The sequence below is a fragment of the Saccostrea cucullata genome, unplaced genomic scaffold, assembly GCF_032062105.1.
Source record: "Saccostrea cucullata isolate Sc308-1 unplaced genomic scaffold, CSIRO_AGI_Scuc_v1 ctg14581, whole genome shotgun sequence".
NCBI classification, from domain to species: domain Eukaryota; kingdom Metazoa; phylum Mollusca; class Bivalvia; order Ostreida; family Ostreidae; genus Saccostrea; species Saccostrea cuccullata.
In genome coordinates, this window is record NW_026919682.1 from 1 (window position 1) to 15,586 (window position 15,586).

The window sequence follows — 15,586 nt, forward strand, 5'->3', positions numbered from 1 at the left end:
GTCGAACATTGATGTTCACAATTCTGCGAATGATATTGTTTCTAAAGATGTGATATATGAATGATATATGTAATAAATGATTTATATATACATTGTATATATACTCAACAAAAAAAGAAACGCATAATCAGATTTAACATGATAATCTAAGTTTTCAGTTTAATCCTTATTTTTTTAAAAGTGAATTTTGAGGGTTTTGATAAAAATCAAACATGTCCTGTTTTGCGAGTAGAAGTGAAGTCTATGTCAGTGTCGACGCCTCCAAAGTCTTGGGGCATACGTCTAAAACAGTCCATATGTCCTTTGCGACGTTTAAGCGCTGGTGGATTTCCAATATACGGATATTGTGCACAAATACCAGCTCCTATCAGTCTTTTGCGAACAATTTATGCACTTTTATGCTGATTTTTTCATCCAGCAATTATAGCAGCAGTTTTTACAGCAATTTTGAATCTCATGAGGTGCTTAAAAAGGGGGGGGGGATCTGACGGTGCTGCCTGGGTGTTGTTACCTGCGGACAGCCAATTATTGGTCTTCTGACGTTAGTTTAACGGCTGCAAAGCCCATTGATGTATTCCAAATGCGGTTGCAACTTCCTGTTGCGTAGCTCCGTTTAGTATCATCGTCAGTCTGGTTGTGTTCATCTTTGTCTCGGCGTGGCATTGCAGTATCTTCACTGCAATCAAATCTTAAATATGGGTTTAATAGGAGTATTAATAGTTTCTTTAAATCCAACATATCAATGAAAATAGACATCCAAGAAGACGGTACAGTTTGAGCTTTATTGTGCCCTAAAAATTTAATGTTCTTAAAGAGTTATAAAATTGGCTTTAACAATAGTTTAGTAGATGAATATGATAAATCATTAAAGAATATGGCATGAAGAAGGGCCATTCTTGAAATATGACGTCATTAATTTGGTATATTTTTAAGTTTAATGCAGAAAAGCTTCAAAATGACTCGTTTTTCTGCTAATTTTCCTTTAGAAAATAGTGTCTGCCACCGTCGCCCGCTTTAATTTTTGGATATATTGTGCAAACTGCTATGAAAAATCACATATGTCAAAATCTTTCCGGGCGACGGTGGCAAAGTATGTTTTCTGAAAGAAATTTCCACTGAAAATTGATGTCTTCTGCAACTTTTTAAGAAAATACGGGAAAATGAACAAGTTAATGACGTAACAATTAGCATTTAGGAAGTCATATGAGAAAAACCATTTGTGTATTCTTACTGCAGAGAATTCCTACGATTCATAAAGAATGAATTTTAATTTTTTATATCACTTTCATATTTTTGAAAAATATAGGGCTTAATTTGTATTGAAACTGTACCTTCTTCAAATATTTAGAAGAAATCATGTAAAACACAACTTTCATAAACACGTTCAATCAAGGGAGATAATTCAACACTGGGGTTTTAAAATCCCTAGTTGTCCTTTAAATAGGTCACAGGTATCCAATGATATGAAAGATAGTTTTTGCATGTACATTTTAAAAATTTCATTGACGATTAAACCAATATACGTTTCTTTTTATGTTGAGTATATATGAAAAAATGTTACATACTTTAACATTTAAAAAAACATTCCTGTTATATATTATTTGAATTTGAAAGAATAAATATTGTTCTCTCCTCGTCACTCAGTGACAGTTAAAATACATGTATTCCCTAATTTCATAAAAGGTTAAACAAAGACGTTTTATGATAAGATATCTAATCATTAGACTAGCTGCAGGACTGTAGCCTTATGGTTTTACATATTAGTCTTTGGCCATACGCTTGATTCGAATTTCCTGCATTCGAATTGACAATTCAAATCAAGCGAGTTTATTGCCTGTAGAGACGACTATAAAGGGCTGGTGGGTGGATAAAACATACAGATTGTTTAAGGAACTACGAATGGAGAGGTACTGAATTGACCAATGCTTGGAAGTATAGAAATCTTTTCCCAACAGTGCGCAAAAATCTTGCATCGTAAATTGCAAATTTTTTTTGTGCATTACAGAATCTGTAAAGATTAATGCAATGTAATCAAAAACATAGCACTACAGTTCTACAGTATCATTAGAGAAACAACATCGAATTTTAATTTGGGAATCGAGCTCATATCATATAAATGTATATGAAAAAAACGGCAATCGAAATTGAAAACAAGGAAAGAGTCAGTATAACAAAGGTATACTTTTAAAATATCAGAAGCAAAATGCAGAGGTAAGAAACTCCTGTTAACAAATTATATCATCCCTTTGCTCTTTCTTAAATAGACAAAGATAGACTTGGGAAGACAGGGAAATTGGTTGTTATTTCAGTATAAAATAAAATAACAGCTCAACAGTTTATATGAACGAAGTCAGTGAACATTAGACAAGATAGAGTTTTCTTAAAAAAGATCTGATAATCAATTCAGAGACTATAAGTTCAGTTCTTCGGAGAAGATTGAGATATATATTGAAAAAGCTTTGAAACAAAAACTAATTGCAGTTGATAATGATAAAGAACAATGTTCCAGCTCAAACGTCCATAAAACAATACAAAAAAGAATCAAAACACGGACGTGGGATCAGGTGCCATGGAGGAGTAGGCATCCCCTGCCGACCGGTCACACCCGCCGTGTGCTCCTTATCATAATCGGGAAAACATAGAAAAATCTGTCGTCAATTCAGTCAAAGACATTGTAACGAGACTGCTTATATTCTAGTTTCATCAACTTTTTTGTTTTGTTTATTTACTTCGTTTTAAAACATAAATGTAGCATTGTCTTGTATATCAAATCAACTGAGGAATATAAAACCCATTTTCAGGTGATGAAGGTATATTGCTGCGTTAGTAAGGAAAGTTGATGTTGAAAAGTAAAGGACCATGTTTATCATAGAGCTTGGTTGAGATTACTATTAATGTCGTTTTTAAGTAAAATATCCAAATATGAAACAGATGTGTTAGACAATGTGGTATTTTTATCCCACGTTAAAGGATTATATCACATCGACATAAGAATAGAAATAGCCACTGTCATTTGACAACACGTCGTCAGTATATCTAAATGTGGAGTTGAAGGCCACAACAAGTTTTTACTTCTGTTCACGCTTAGCATTTAGGACAAATTCAGCTTATTATGAATACAAAAATAGGTTGTTGATAACGGGTCGCCATTGGTGCCCTCGGGGACTCCAATGGATTGTTGGAAGACTTGGTCTCCAAAACCACATAGATATTGTCAATCAGAAACTCAAGTATCCCGTTGATATCAACTTCAGAGTACCTAAGTATTTTTAACAAAATAATTTTGCAAAGGACCAATGGCAAGGTAAATTTACGAAGTTGTCAACGTTATCAATAAGCCTGGGCTTTAATATATCGTGGGGAGTGGTAGTGTATAAAGTTGAAAAGTAGTAAGTTTTTAAAGAATTTTTAAAGACTGTAAACCTGGGAACAAAAGTCTACATAGATATCATGAAGACTGGGTTAGCTTTATTAAAAACAAACATGTATTCAGCCACAGGGATACAGAAAACTTTTTTCTCCTTTTTCCATGATATTTGATTTGTTGTATCTGCATCAATGTATTCCTTAAACGTTATTGCATTCTAAGTTAAATTCAACTAAAAGTTTTATTATTTGTCAAAAAATGCTGTACATGATAAATAATAAAGCAATACAATAATTCTTAGCTAAACTACATCATGGTGACCTCCAATTAATTTTAGATTTCTTTGATGAATAATACACACAAATCTGTGTCAATGCTAATAGTTTTGAAACCCTGGGGCACACTCATCAACGCTTCGACGTCAAAAACATACACTTAGCTTCGTATGTTTCTAAAGAAAAAATTCTGACAGTATGACCAAATACCAATTCATAAAAAATGCTAGGCACTTCAAATTATTTTTTCCAGCAATTTCTAGCATTTGTTTCATTTCTTTTGCCGCGTAATTGTGCATTCAGAGATACCCTGTTTCTTCACAGATCGTTTTCACCAAATGCAGAGTTTTCATCCTTTAAATTCCGTCTGTGCCTATTGAATACACAGGCACTACTGGCATAAAATATGAAAGTACTCAGAATATGTTCTTGAGTAGCGAAAAAGATGAGAGACATAAACACCCTATGAAGGTGATAGCGGAATATCACTGCATAGATAAGAAAATTTGACAATAGAAATGCTTGTCTTCTTTTCATACAGTCATCTCATGTAGATTTTTTAAAAACACGGCAACTATTAAATGAGCACAATAAGTGGCCATCGCAGGAAAGCGGCAGTTTTTTATTTCCACAGGAAAGGCAGAGTAAGAGCTCATTATCATAATCGGAAAATAACGGGAAAATTCGTTGAAAATTCAGTGTGTGATAATTATGTAATAATTCGTATTAAAAACGAAAATCGGCATTTACCATAATAATGAATTGTATTTGCTGACAAGGTCATTGTATCGATCATAGAACTTAAAATGATGACTTTAAACGAGACTGTTGATATTCTTGTTGCTCTAACTTGCCTGTCGTTAAACTACTTCGTTTTAGAAATTTAAGTCATACATATCCTTCGCAATGAAACGGCAAGAATGACCGATGTGTAGTAGAGAAAATATGTCACCTTTGTTTATGTGTAGATGCACCCTGTGTTTGAGTAACATCAGATTAGAAGGTGAAAAAAGTATATTAAGCTATAAATTACAGAAGAAATTAAAATTATTTTTATATTCATCACTCTGGTGTATGCATTTTTTTTTAATAAATGGTTTGAAAATGTTTTTATTAATTCATTTTATTTTATTTATTTGAATTCCTAAAGATCATGACATTAAAATTTTGCTACCTCTATTGTCTTTTATTTAGTATTATGTAGAATGGATGGAAATGTTTCGATTTTATTAAATTTACTTAATCATTTCAGCTTTAGATAATCACGCAATAATCACGTATTGTACGCATTTCAAAAGTCCAAAGATCAAATCAAGTGTGTGACCACCAGGAAATATTTCTAGGAAGGATTTGATGTATTTTTGGAGTGTATCCTTTTCGTATAAGGTTTATATAGCTTTTGAAAAAAAAATCACAAAAGCTGAATGGACTACATATATTTATTGTTTGTGACATATTTTTCATGCTCAATTTCATTAACATCGACTTCAGACACAAACATTTGTAAGGATTCGTAAGTATTATTTAAAACGAAACAATTTGATTAGACTTTTTCATGTTTTCTAAATTTTCCAAAGCAATGAATTTTTATTGCATACTAGTAACTCTAATTAAGAAACATACTATAAAAAATGTTTACAAACAATGTTAATGAAAATTTTATTCAGTGGAGGGAATCGTCTATTTTGTTTAAAAATTCATTTATGGAGCAGTCAAATTTGTCATATTCAACATGTCTCATCAGTTTAAAAAAATTGCAAATATAGACTTAAAGACCCCCTTTTTTACTGAACGGTTACCTGGGGAGTGGTTTCAGTAACAACTGTTTACGTAAAGCATTACACAGGAAGTCTGTTTAAGGTAACCAAGGTTAACATCATGTGTTTTATGTCTAATTTTGAGTAAGACTTCTTATAATAATGAAAATATTTACTATAAAACTTTTTTGTAATATAATCACTGATATCTTTTGAAGAAGAAAAAATTATTAAGATAACGTTTTTTTTTTTTTTTTTTTTTTTTTAAATGTAAATTAAAGAAAAGATCACACAAGGTCAAACTGCATGAAAAGCAATCGTATGATTCATATATTTTTTAAAATAACAGTCTTGTGAATATGGAAATAAAGATATGATTGATTGATTGATTGTATATTGTTTAACGTCCCTCTCGAGAATTTGTCACTCAGATGGAGACTTCACCGTATGCCGGTGAAGGGCTTAAAATTTTGACCTTTACTCGGACTCAGGGCCATTGAACAGTGAGGGATCTTTATCGTGCCAGCGCCTGTCGCTGACACGGGCCTCGGTTTTTAAGGTCTCATCCTAAGGACCCGCAACTTTCACTTCAAAGTGCCGAGCACATGGCGAAGGAACAGTTGCTACCCATTTTAACGACTAGGTCGGTCGCGGCCGAGATACGATCTCACGACCTCCCGATCACAGAGATAGCGCTCTATCGACTGAGCTACCGTGAACGGTAAATAAAGATATGAAACAATTTATGTATTCCATTTAGGCCTATCTGTCGTGTGAACATTTACCGCAATCAGAATTTTTTTGTTCTGGCCAACAAAAGTGTCCAAAATACATGTATTCATAATTTTCCAGTGTGCGTGTGTTTACAAAATTGTTAAAGTTTTGCAAAATTTCTTCTTTTTCTATCTAGCATTGTTCGTTGTCTTAACCTTTCATTAGGAAAAGAGACAGACATTAGTGGAAATTCGAACAAATGGGCCTAACTTACAATCTCGAAACTCGCGTATTCGAGCAATAATTCCTACCATTTCTTTGCAACATGGTGTAGATTGTATCTATATAATTATACAATGATAAAACATATCGCTTGCAAGTACCATACTGTCGTGCAGATTGAAAACAAGTATTTTGCGAAGTCAATGTTTTATTCATCTACTTTCAATTATTTTTTGTAATATACTCACCGTCAATAGAAACGCAACACCTTTATTTTAGCCTGAAAATTATATACAGGTTATAACTATGTACCAAAAAAAGTTAGGACATCTTTTACTTTGCTAAATCAGTTATTTAACGGTTGAATGAATTTCTTTCCATCACCGGAAGTTGCGTTTTAGCCCTCTTAACAGAATTCAAAATTTTTCATTTTTGATAAAATTTTAACAATATTTTGAGTTTCCAAGGTTTTGAAACTGTTAATCATAAGTATTGTACTAAAAGGCCAAGAAAAAAAATTATTCTTTCTTTACCGGATGTGATGCCTATATTTCCTCAAAATGACTGATAGCAAGAAGGGGGGATGTTTTAAGAGTTATGTGTTACCTTCTAAAGTTTAATGATAACATTAAAAATGAATATATTTAGGTAAAAAGTAAATTTACAAAAAAATAATGCTACATTCAAACATTAAATGTTATTTTTAGACCTTAGAAAGAAACAAAAACCCAGTAAATCTTAAAACATCCCCCCTTCCGACCATTTAATGAAAACGTGCTATTCCGTCACATACAACAAATGCAGCCCGATTTCTACTATGCATTAAGTTTATTAATGTCTTAATCTGAGCGAAATTAATATTCTTGGGCATTTTTAAATATATGATTTTCAGATTTTGCGGTCAAATTTTCTCTAACCTGGCGTAGTGTAGCAACTTTTGGACTTCCGGTCAAGAAACTGTCATTTATGCTATTGAAACACATGAGCCTAATGAGTCGTGATATAGAGTACATTTGCATCTGCAGCTCTTTTCTTCTTTATTTTGAGAATTTCCAGCATTAGCAATGAAATCAGTCATTTTGAGGAAATAAAAGCATCACATCCGGTAAAGAAAGAAGGGTTTTTTTTTCCGGCCTTTTAGTACAATACTTATGATTAACAGCTACAAAACCTTGAAAACCGAAAATATTGTTTAAAATTTCATAAAAAAATGCAAAATTTTGAATTCTGTTAAAGGGCTTAAAAGCAACTTCCGGTAAAGGAAAGAAATTTATTCAACCGTTAAATAACTGAATTGGCAAAGTAAAAGATGTCCTAACTTTTTTGGTAATAGTTATAACCTGTATTCAATTTTCACCCTAAAATTAGGGTGTTGCGTTTCTATTGACGGTAAGTATATAACTACCAGCACCACTGGGATTTTTTAGCCAGCGTGTACACAAGGCGGGTACATGAAAGTGTTTGACGTGTGACCAGTAGGTATCTGGCCTGTCAATCAAATAAGAAGTTATTGGGGTTTTTTAACGATTGGCAGGCGGTAAATTATTGATATTGAATAGGGTAGATTTGGGGGGGGGGGGGCGTTAACATAAAATTTGGTGTTTAAGGTAGGATTCTTCTCATATTTCTTGTATTTAAAAATTAATGAAATTTTCACAGAATCAAGAGGACAATATCACTAAGTGATGGTATCAGTGAGATTAAATTTGACCGTTTTATATTAGAGGCAAGGTTAGGTCAAGGTCATTACCTTTTTCCTGGACATAAAGAATAAAAAATTACTGTTTCCAAATATGCGATCTCTTCTTGTAATTCAAAGGATTGAATGTTTTTCTTTTTGCATAAAAAGATACTACCATATAGGGCCTATAAGATGATATTACCGAATTGACATGGATAATTTAAATAAAATGGATATTTGCTAATCCGAATTTCCTCTACTTTTCTTACATTTTTAGAATTTATTAGTTATTTTTATATGCTTCCTATATTTAGCTTTTTCTAATTTTCACATATAGTAAAGTTGTCACTTAAAGGTACAAAATGATACAAAAACTAAAAGTTTTGATCGTTTACTAAGAGAGAAATAACACTTTTTACGGATTTTTTGCTCAAATCTGTACTTAGATTTGAAGCAATTAAAAGCCAACATAGTTCTAGTATGTGTGAAAAATCTTATTTATTTAATATATTTTGAAACTTTAGTCCCTTATTATTAATTTAACTTACATTTGAAAATTTCGTCTAGTCTTTGATTGCGTAAAAATTATAACTAAATTCAATGTTCTATAATAATTTTGAGAGGTAGAAAATAAGATATCTTCATACGCCACCATTCCGCCAAAAATATAGTCCCTGCTAGTTTTCAAACACTGTTTATCATTTCTATTTAAAATTGTAAAATTGTGATGAGGAAAGAAAAATATGGTCTTTTAAATCTCTTACATCTAAATATATAAGACCTATCAACAAATATACTTTGAATATTCCATCTAGTCAGAAACCAGAGAAGAATCCTACCTTAAATGAAATATGTTATTTATTTCAACAATTTTACCAAAATTACAGAAATGGAACACAAAGTTGTTGTCAAGACTACAAGAATATTTCAGGAAAGTGCACAGGTATCTTTTCTTTAACACTTATTTCCTTGCTACGCGTGGCTCATACTGAAAGCTTACTTACTTTGCTTTTTTATAATTAATTTTTTTAATCCACAGCTTGCATTGGTTCTTATGGTCAGGATTGTTCAAATCCATGTACGTATGGATACTACGGCCATGGGTGTCGTGATCGGTGTGACTGCAGTGAAAATCAGATATGTGATAAAAGAAGAGGTTGTTTGGTTTTGCATGATGATTATTTTAAAAGTAATTTTTTTTTAAATTTTTAAATGTGTATTTTTAAATACTTAATGCAAGTAAATTCATCCATTTGTATTATTTTAGTCAATTCTTGCCTTTATCGCTGATTATCGTGGATGAATATTAAAAGGGGATTCAAAGAACACAGTGTAATTTCTTTAATAGATCTTTGAGTGGGCTAATTCAAAACGTTTCTATTTCACAAAGGGAGAAAGTAATCCTGTATTCTGTATGCGTCATTTTTTATCAGAGAAATGGATATTTCTACTGCGTATTTTGCATTTCAAAGTCATGGGCTGATCCACTTATACACCCCTACCTTATACACGTCCTCGCACAGACACACACACCTTCATCTTCACAAGCATCCTTTCATTCCTTCACACACATAAACAGATAACTACATCAAATTTCCTAAATACGTCAAACAAATCGCAAAACGAAAAATGAAGAAAATTAAACAATAAAGAAAAAAGTAAATACAAACGCACTCAGAGCTACAATTCAATTTTAATTGAAATACATCCTCTCAACTAAAAGGTGGCATGAAGAAAATAGAAATGATTGCTACACAAAGTTACCAACAAGTTAAGAAAACAATTGCAAAGTTCAAACACATAGGTTATTCACGTGCGTTTTGACAATGCAACCATTATTTCGATTTTAACTATGTTTAATTAAGTTATGTAAGCACTTGGAACAACTACAACTCATGTAATTTCGATAGTGTTGGAAATTTTTTCAGTACACAGTGTATTAATGTAAGTGTGATGGGAATTTTTAACCATACACAGAGCCGTAAGCGTAGTCATGGGCATCTGTCGCACAATAAACCTGCAATACACGTCTCTTTTCATTCATTACTACCTTATGTAAATAAAGAGTTAAGTCATACTCGCACCAAACTTTACTCTGTCCCTTTGAAACTTTTACATAGTCTATTTGAAAAGGCCAAGGAAAGTCCAATTTTTGATTTTTCGACACCAGAATATAGGCTCGGATCTGTGATTATGGATATTGCAAATCATAGGCTTTTTAAACCCGCACGTTTTACAGAAGAAAATGAAGCTAAAACAAACCGTCTTTTCCTTAAACTTCAATATGCCAATAAAGGAATTGACGTGGTTAATGTAAGTAATATTGTTAATCACGAAAGGATCCAGTCTTTTATTCCACCAAATTTCAAGTTAAAGACTACACCTTGTATTTCCTACAAATATACATCGACTATTGCTTCCAAACTTTTCAATTACAAAAAAAACTTTACATGGCATGGATACAGAGTATCTGAAACAAAATCCTCCATCGTGTTCATGTTTTTCTTCGCCCTATAACTATACTCCTGCTGGACACGTTATTACAGGTGACGTAAATATATTCAAGATCACTTATTTTAAAAGGTCCTAAATATAGGGAATCCCGATCCTTCAAATGGCGTCTGAATTTCAAAAATATTATGGATTCTGTTGAAATTACGCCAGACGATGGGCAAGATCGAAAAAGAGAACGTTGACACCTTGTCAGAATGGATTAAATGTATCAGATCCATGTTTAAGTCGCGCATGAAAAGATTGAGGGGCAATATGAAAACCATCTATCTTTCTGTGTTCAATAATCCAGAAGTGAAAAAAGAATTAGATAGATTGCATGATCAATACGTACTGGTCCATTCCGACAGAACAGGTATACAGCATTGTCTTCGTTTGTATGGCTCATTATTTAAATTGTATTTTAGAAGAACTTGTATTTAATTCTACAAATGGTAATCCTACTTTTACTCATACTTCCCTTTCTAAGGAAGAAATTCCTCAAAATCATATGTCTTTTTTAAATATTTTTAATATTCCACAGAGCCAAAATTAATTTTAACTACCCTATATATATTGGATTCCGAAACTTCCAAAGAATCCTTACATAGATACATTGTGGGTTCCAGTAAATGTTCAACCAAGCCTCTTTCGTTACTCCTTACTAAGATATTGACAGAAGTGAAGGAAAAACTTCACGAGTACTGTGCAACAATATATTAAAGAAGTGGTGTGAATCAGATGTGAATACTCAAAAATTCTAAAGAACTTCTGGACAATTTGAAATAAAAAGATTTCACCAAAATCAACAGCTTAAAAACGTACGACCTTTAAACTTTATATACAACCAATCCCCACGATAAATTAAAGTCCAGGCTTTTTGATATCATTGAAAGCTGCTTTATCAATAAGAATTGAACTCAAAAATTTACTTATCTGGTCATAGGTCATTTGTAAAATTATTTTGTTAAACACTTTCTGACTGCACACATAAGTACTCTGAAGTTGACATCAAAGAGATGCTCGAGTTTCTGATGGAAAAGTTCTATGTCTATTGGAATTCCAATGGGTACCAATATCCATTATAACAATATCCATTATAACAATATATGTCCCGTTATTAGCAGACCTATTTTTATATTCATTTGAAGTAGAATTTGTGCAGAATCTTACGCGTGAAGAAAAAAAAAACACGTGCTGTGACCTTAATCTCCACAATAAGATATATCAACGACATACTGTCAATTCACAATGAGAATTTTTTTTCCTATCTCGATACGATATATCTTGGTAAACTTGAGATAAAAGATACCATAGACTCTGACACAACTGTTTCACACTAGGATATTTTACTTGAAAAGGACGTTAATGGTAATCTTACAACCAAGCTATATGATAAACGTAATGACTTTAACTTCTCCATTGTCAATTTCCCTTACTTATGCAGCAATATACCTTCATCACCTACATACGGAGTTTATATCTTTCAGTTGATTCGATACGCAAGATCATGCTCTACGTATGAACAATTTCTAAAACGAGGTAAATTATTGACAAGCATGTTGAGGAAACAAGAATATCATCAATCTCATTTAAAGTCATCATTTTGTAAGTTCTATGGTCGATACAATGACCTCGTCAGCAAATACAATTAATCATTGAGTCAAATGCTGACTGACTTTTTCATACTAATTGTTAGTCCATTATTTATACACTGAATTGACAACGGATTTTTCCGTTATTTCCTGATCATGACAAGGAGCACACGGCGGGTGTGACCAGTCAGCAGGGTATGGTCACTCCTCCATGGCACCTGACCCCACCTCTGAAGTCCATGTTTGCTCTGCTCCTATTTTGTTTTGTTTATGGGCTTTGAGATTGAATACTGTTCGTTATCTCTATATCCTTCCCTTAGAAGGAATTTATTTTAAAAGGCAATAAGGGTTCAATAACTTAAAGAATTTGTAAGTTTTAAAAGGTGAAAAACCATTAAAGGTATATCAACTCAGCTATTAATTTTGAGTTCCTATTTTTTTCATTAAGATATAACTAAAGGTGATTATAAAAAATCCGAGGAAAGCAGCCACAGTTCACAATCCATAATAATAATTATTTGTGGTGTTCTTGCTCTTGTCCTCATCGCTTTGGGAATGATATGCTACCTCCGAAGTACATTGTGAGTATATTTAAATTATATATTTTATCATTAAAAATTAAATGGTTCCTTTAACTTCATTTTAATTTTATTCTATATATTAACATTTGTATCCAACTTTTAGGACGGAGAATGGATCAAATACCAATACTCATGTTACAGAATCTTCACCTTCAGGTATGTTTTTTTCCCTTATTTTCTTTAATTCAGATTGTATCAGAATAAGACTTTCCTCTCTTTTTCTCAGGAAATGCATGTTCGATGCAGCAGGAACAAGGCGAATGTATTTATAATGACGTACGCGAATCTCGAATGATTGAAAATACGAGAATGGTTCGACCAGAAAATGTCATTATGCAGAGCAGGTCAAAGATGATTGAGGCGTGCATGAGTGTACCGAAACAGCGCCGAGAAAAAGTCCAGGAATCAACTTCTAGCTCTCTAGACCTGGGATATTATGGAGGATGCTGTGATAACTACTCTCGATTACAACTTAAAAAGATGCGTACATGTACTTTGCCTTCTAAGTATTCTATTAATATGAATGACTATACTTTCACGAAACCGAATTTTCAATCTCTATCACATGAAGACATTTATGCTGAAAGGGAAAATTATAAAGAGGGTGAATATGCTAACCAATCATGTTTAGAAAATTCCACCATAAAAAGATCTGGCGTGACCCAGTCAAGGATCTTCCGGCCGTATAGCTCTGTGAAATACTATCGTAATGTTGCTCAAGAATAGATGATTTAAAGTCCATACCTAGACTTTGAACATTTAAATGCATTATTTTATATCCAAAAACCTGTATTTTTCAAAAAAAATTTAAATATAAGTAGAAAAGTATGTAATAAATTGAAAAACTCACAAAAACTTTCAAAGATCTTTTTACAGTGCAATTTTTTTTAGTTGTATTTTTTTTAAAAAATGTTTCATGTAAGAAGAAGGATATTGAGATAACGAACGGTATTCAATATCAGAGTCCATAAAACAATACAAAATAAGAGCAGAGCAAACACGGACCTCCGAAACATCAGAGGTAGGATCAGGTGCCATGGCAATCGCAACTTCTCGGGCCTTTCCGACTAGCGGAAAAACGACCTCGAATGTATATGGTAGAAGCCATGACAACCCTCCTTTTTCACGATCTTTGAAATAAATGCATAAAGACTTTTTATCTGTGGCATATGGAGTCTAAGGACGCTCTAAACACTGCACACTAAAGAGCTCTATTTATGGGGTAGTTTTATGCAGTTAGAGTGATCTGCCCTTAGAAGAAAGATTAAAGAAATTGCTATTTACCGTTAATTACATAATTTATAATAGATTTAAACGTTTTTAGCATTATATAAGACAAAGAGTAAGACAATTAATTAATTATTTTCATTAATGTTTCCAATGAAGTAAGCAACAATGATTTCTTCTCACAAATAGTCCATTGTCTTTGAACATTTCTCCTGCGCAAATAAGGCACGTACCCTATATTCTAAATGAATGAAGAAGTCTCAATATGCATATCTTTATACGACATATTTTTCTCAGAGTCAAAAAAAACCCAGTTTCTGTTAGTGTTTAGAGCTTCCTTAAATTTATTCAATGTAATGATATTACTTAGAATATACTATAGAAGAGACTTCTAAATCCGTCTATCCTATATTTGAATAAACATGAAGATGTATAAATTTTTAACATCCGGTGATGTTAATACATTCGAGGTTGTTTTTCCGACCTCTGACAGAAGACACGAGATGATGCAATTGCTGCCATGGAGGAGTGAGCATACCCTGCTGACCGGTCACACACACCTTGCCATGATCAGGAAATAACGGAAAAATCCGTCGTCAATTCAGTGCACATATAATGGATTAAAAATTGGTACGAAAAACGTCAGTCAGCATTTGACTCAATAATAAATTGTATTTGCTGACAAGTCATTCAATTGTATAGACCATAGAACTCACGAAATGATGACTTTAAACCAGACGGCTGATATTCTTGTTTCATGAACTTGCTTGTCAATAATTTACCCTCGTATAAGAAATTGTTCATACGTAGAGCAAGCTCTTGCGAATCGAATCAACTGAGATATATACACTCTGTATGCAGGTGATGAAGGTTTATTGCTGAATAAGTTAGGGAAGTTTACGATAGAAATGTTAAAGTCATCACGTTTATAACAGAGCTTGTTTATTAGATTACCATGAACGTCTTTTTTCAAGTAAAATATCCAAGTATGAACCAGATGTGTCAGACTCTGTGGTATCTTTTATCTCAAGCTCACCAGGATATATTGTATCGAAGTAGGAACGGAAATCACAATTGTTAATTGACAATGCGTCGTCGGTATATCTAAATGACGAGTTGAAGGCGTATTTCATTATTTTTCTTGTTTTCTCTATCACTTTAAATTGTGATTGGCAGCTTACCAGTGTGAATAAAGTACTTCAGAGAATCTGGATTGGAATTTTAAGATAGATAATGAAAAATATTTAATCCCAAAGTTTATTATACCAATTCAAATTAAACATCAGAAATGAGATCAGCTGCTTTTGAAGAGCGAGCATTCCCTGCTGACCGGTCACATCCGCCGAGTGATCATTGTCATAATCGGGCAAAACAGAAAAAATCTTTTAACAATTCGGTGTGTAAATATTTCTCTAACTCTTTGTATGTTAAACATCAGTCTGCATTAACCATACTAAGTAATTCTGCAATTAATTTCCAACTTTTATTCGTCGCCCACATGGTGCAGTGGTTAGAGAGTCTGCTCTAGAGTCGCAAAGTAAGGAGTTGATCCTTACGTCGCGGGTTTAAATCCCACTGTGGGAAGTAAAAACCATAAAAACCCGTGTTGCAGTAGCTTCTGGCACGCAAAAGATCCCTCCCTGCTCAATGGCCCTGAGTGCCGAGTATATGAAAAAA

General features: G+C 32.9%; 1 long non-coding RNA gene across 1 annotated transcript; it reads left to right on the plus strand.

The window, feature by feature from the left end:
* The first annotated feature begins 5,007 nt into the window (after positions 1–5,007).
* On the plus strand, positions 5,008–12,664 carry LOC134235905 (uncharacterized). The gene is made up of 4 exons (XR_009985499.1): positions 5,008–5,155; positions 8,904–8,959; positions 9,056–9,205; positions 12,550–12,664. It is a non-coding gene; the product is annotated as an uncharacterized LOC134235905 (long non-coding RNA).
* Positions 12,665–15,586: the final 2,922 nt, after the last annotated feature.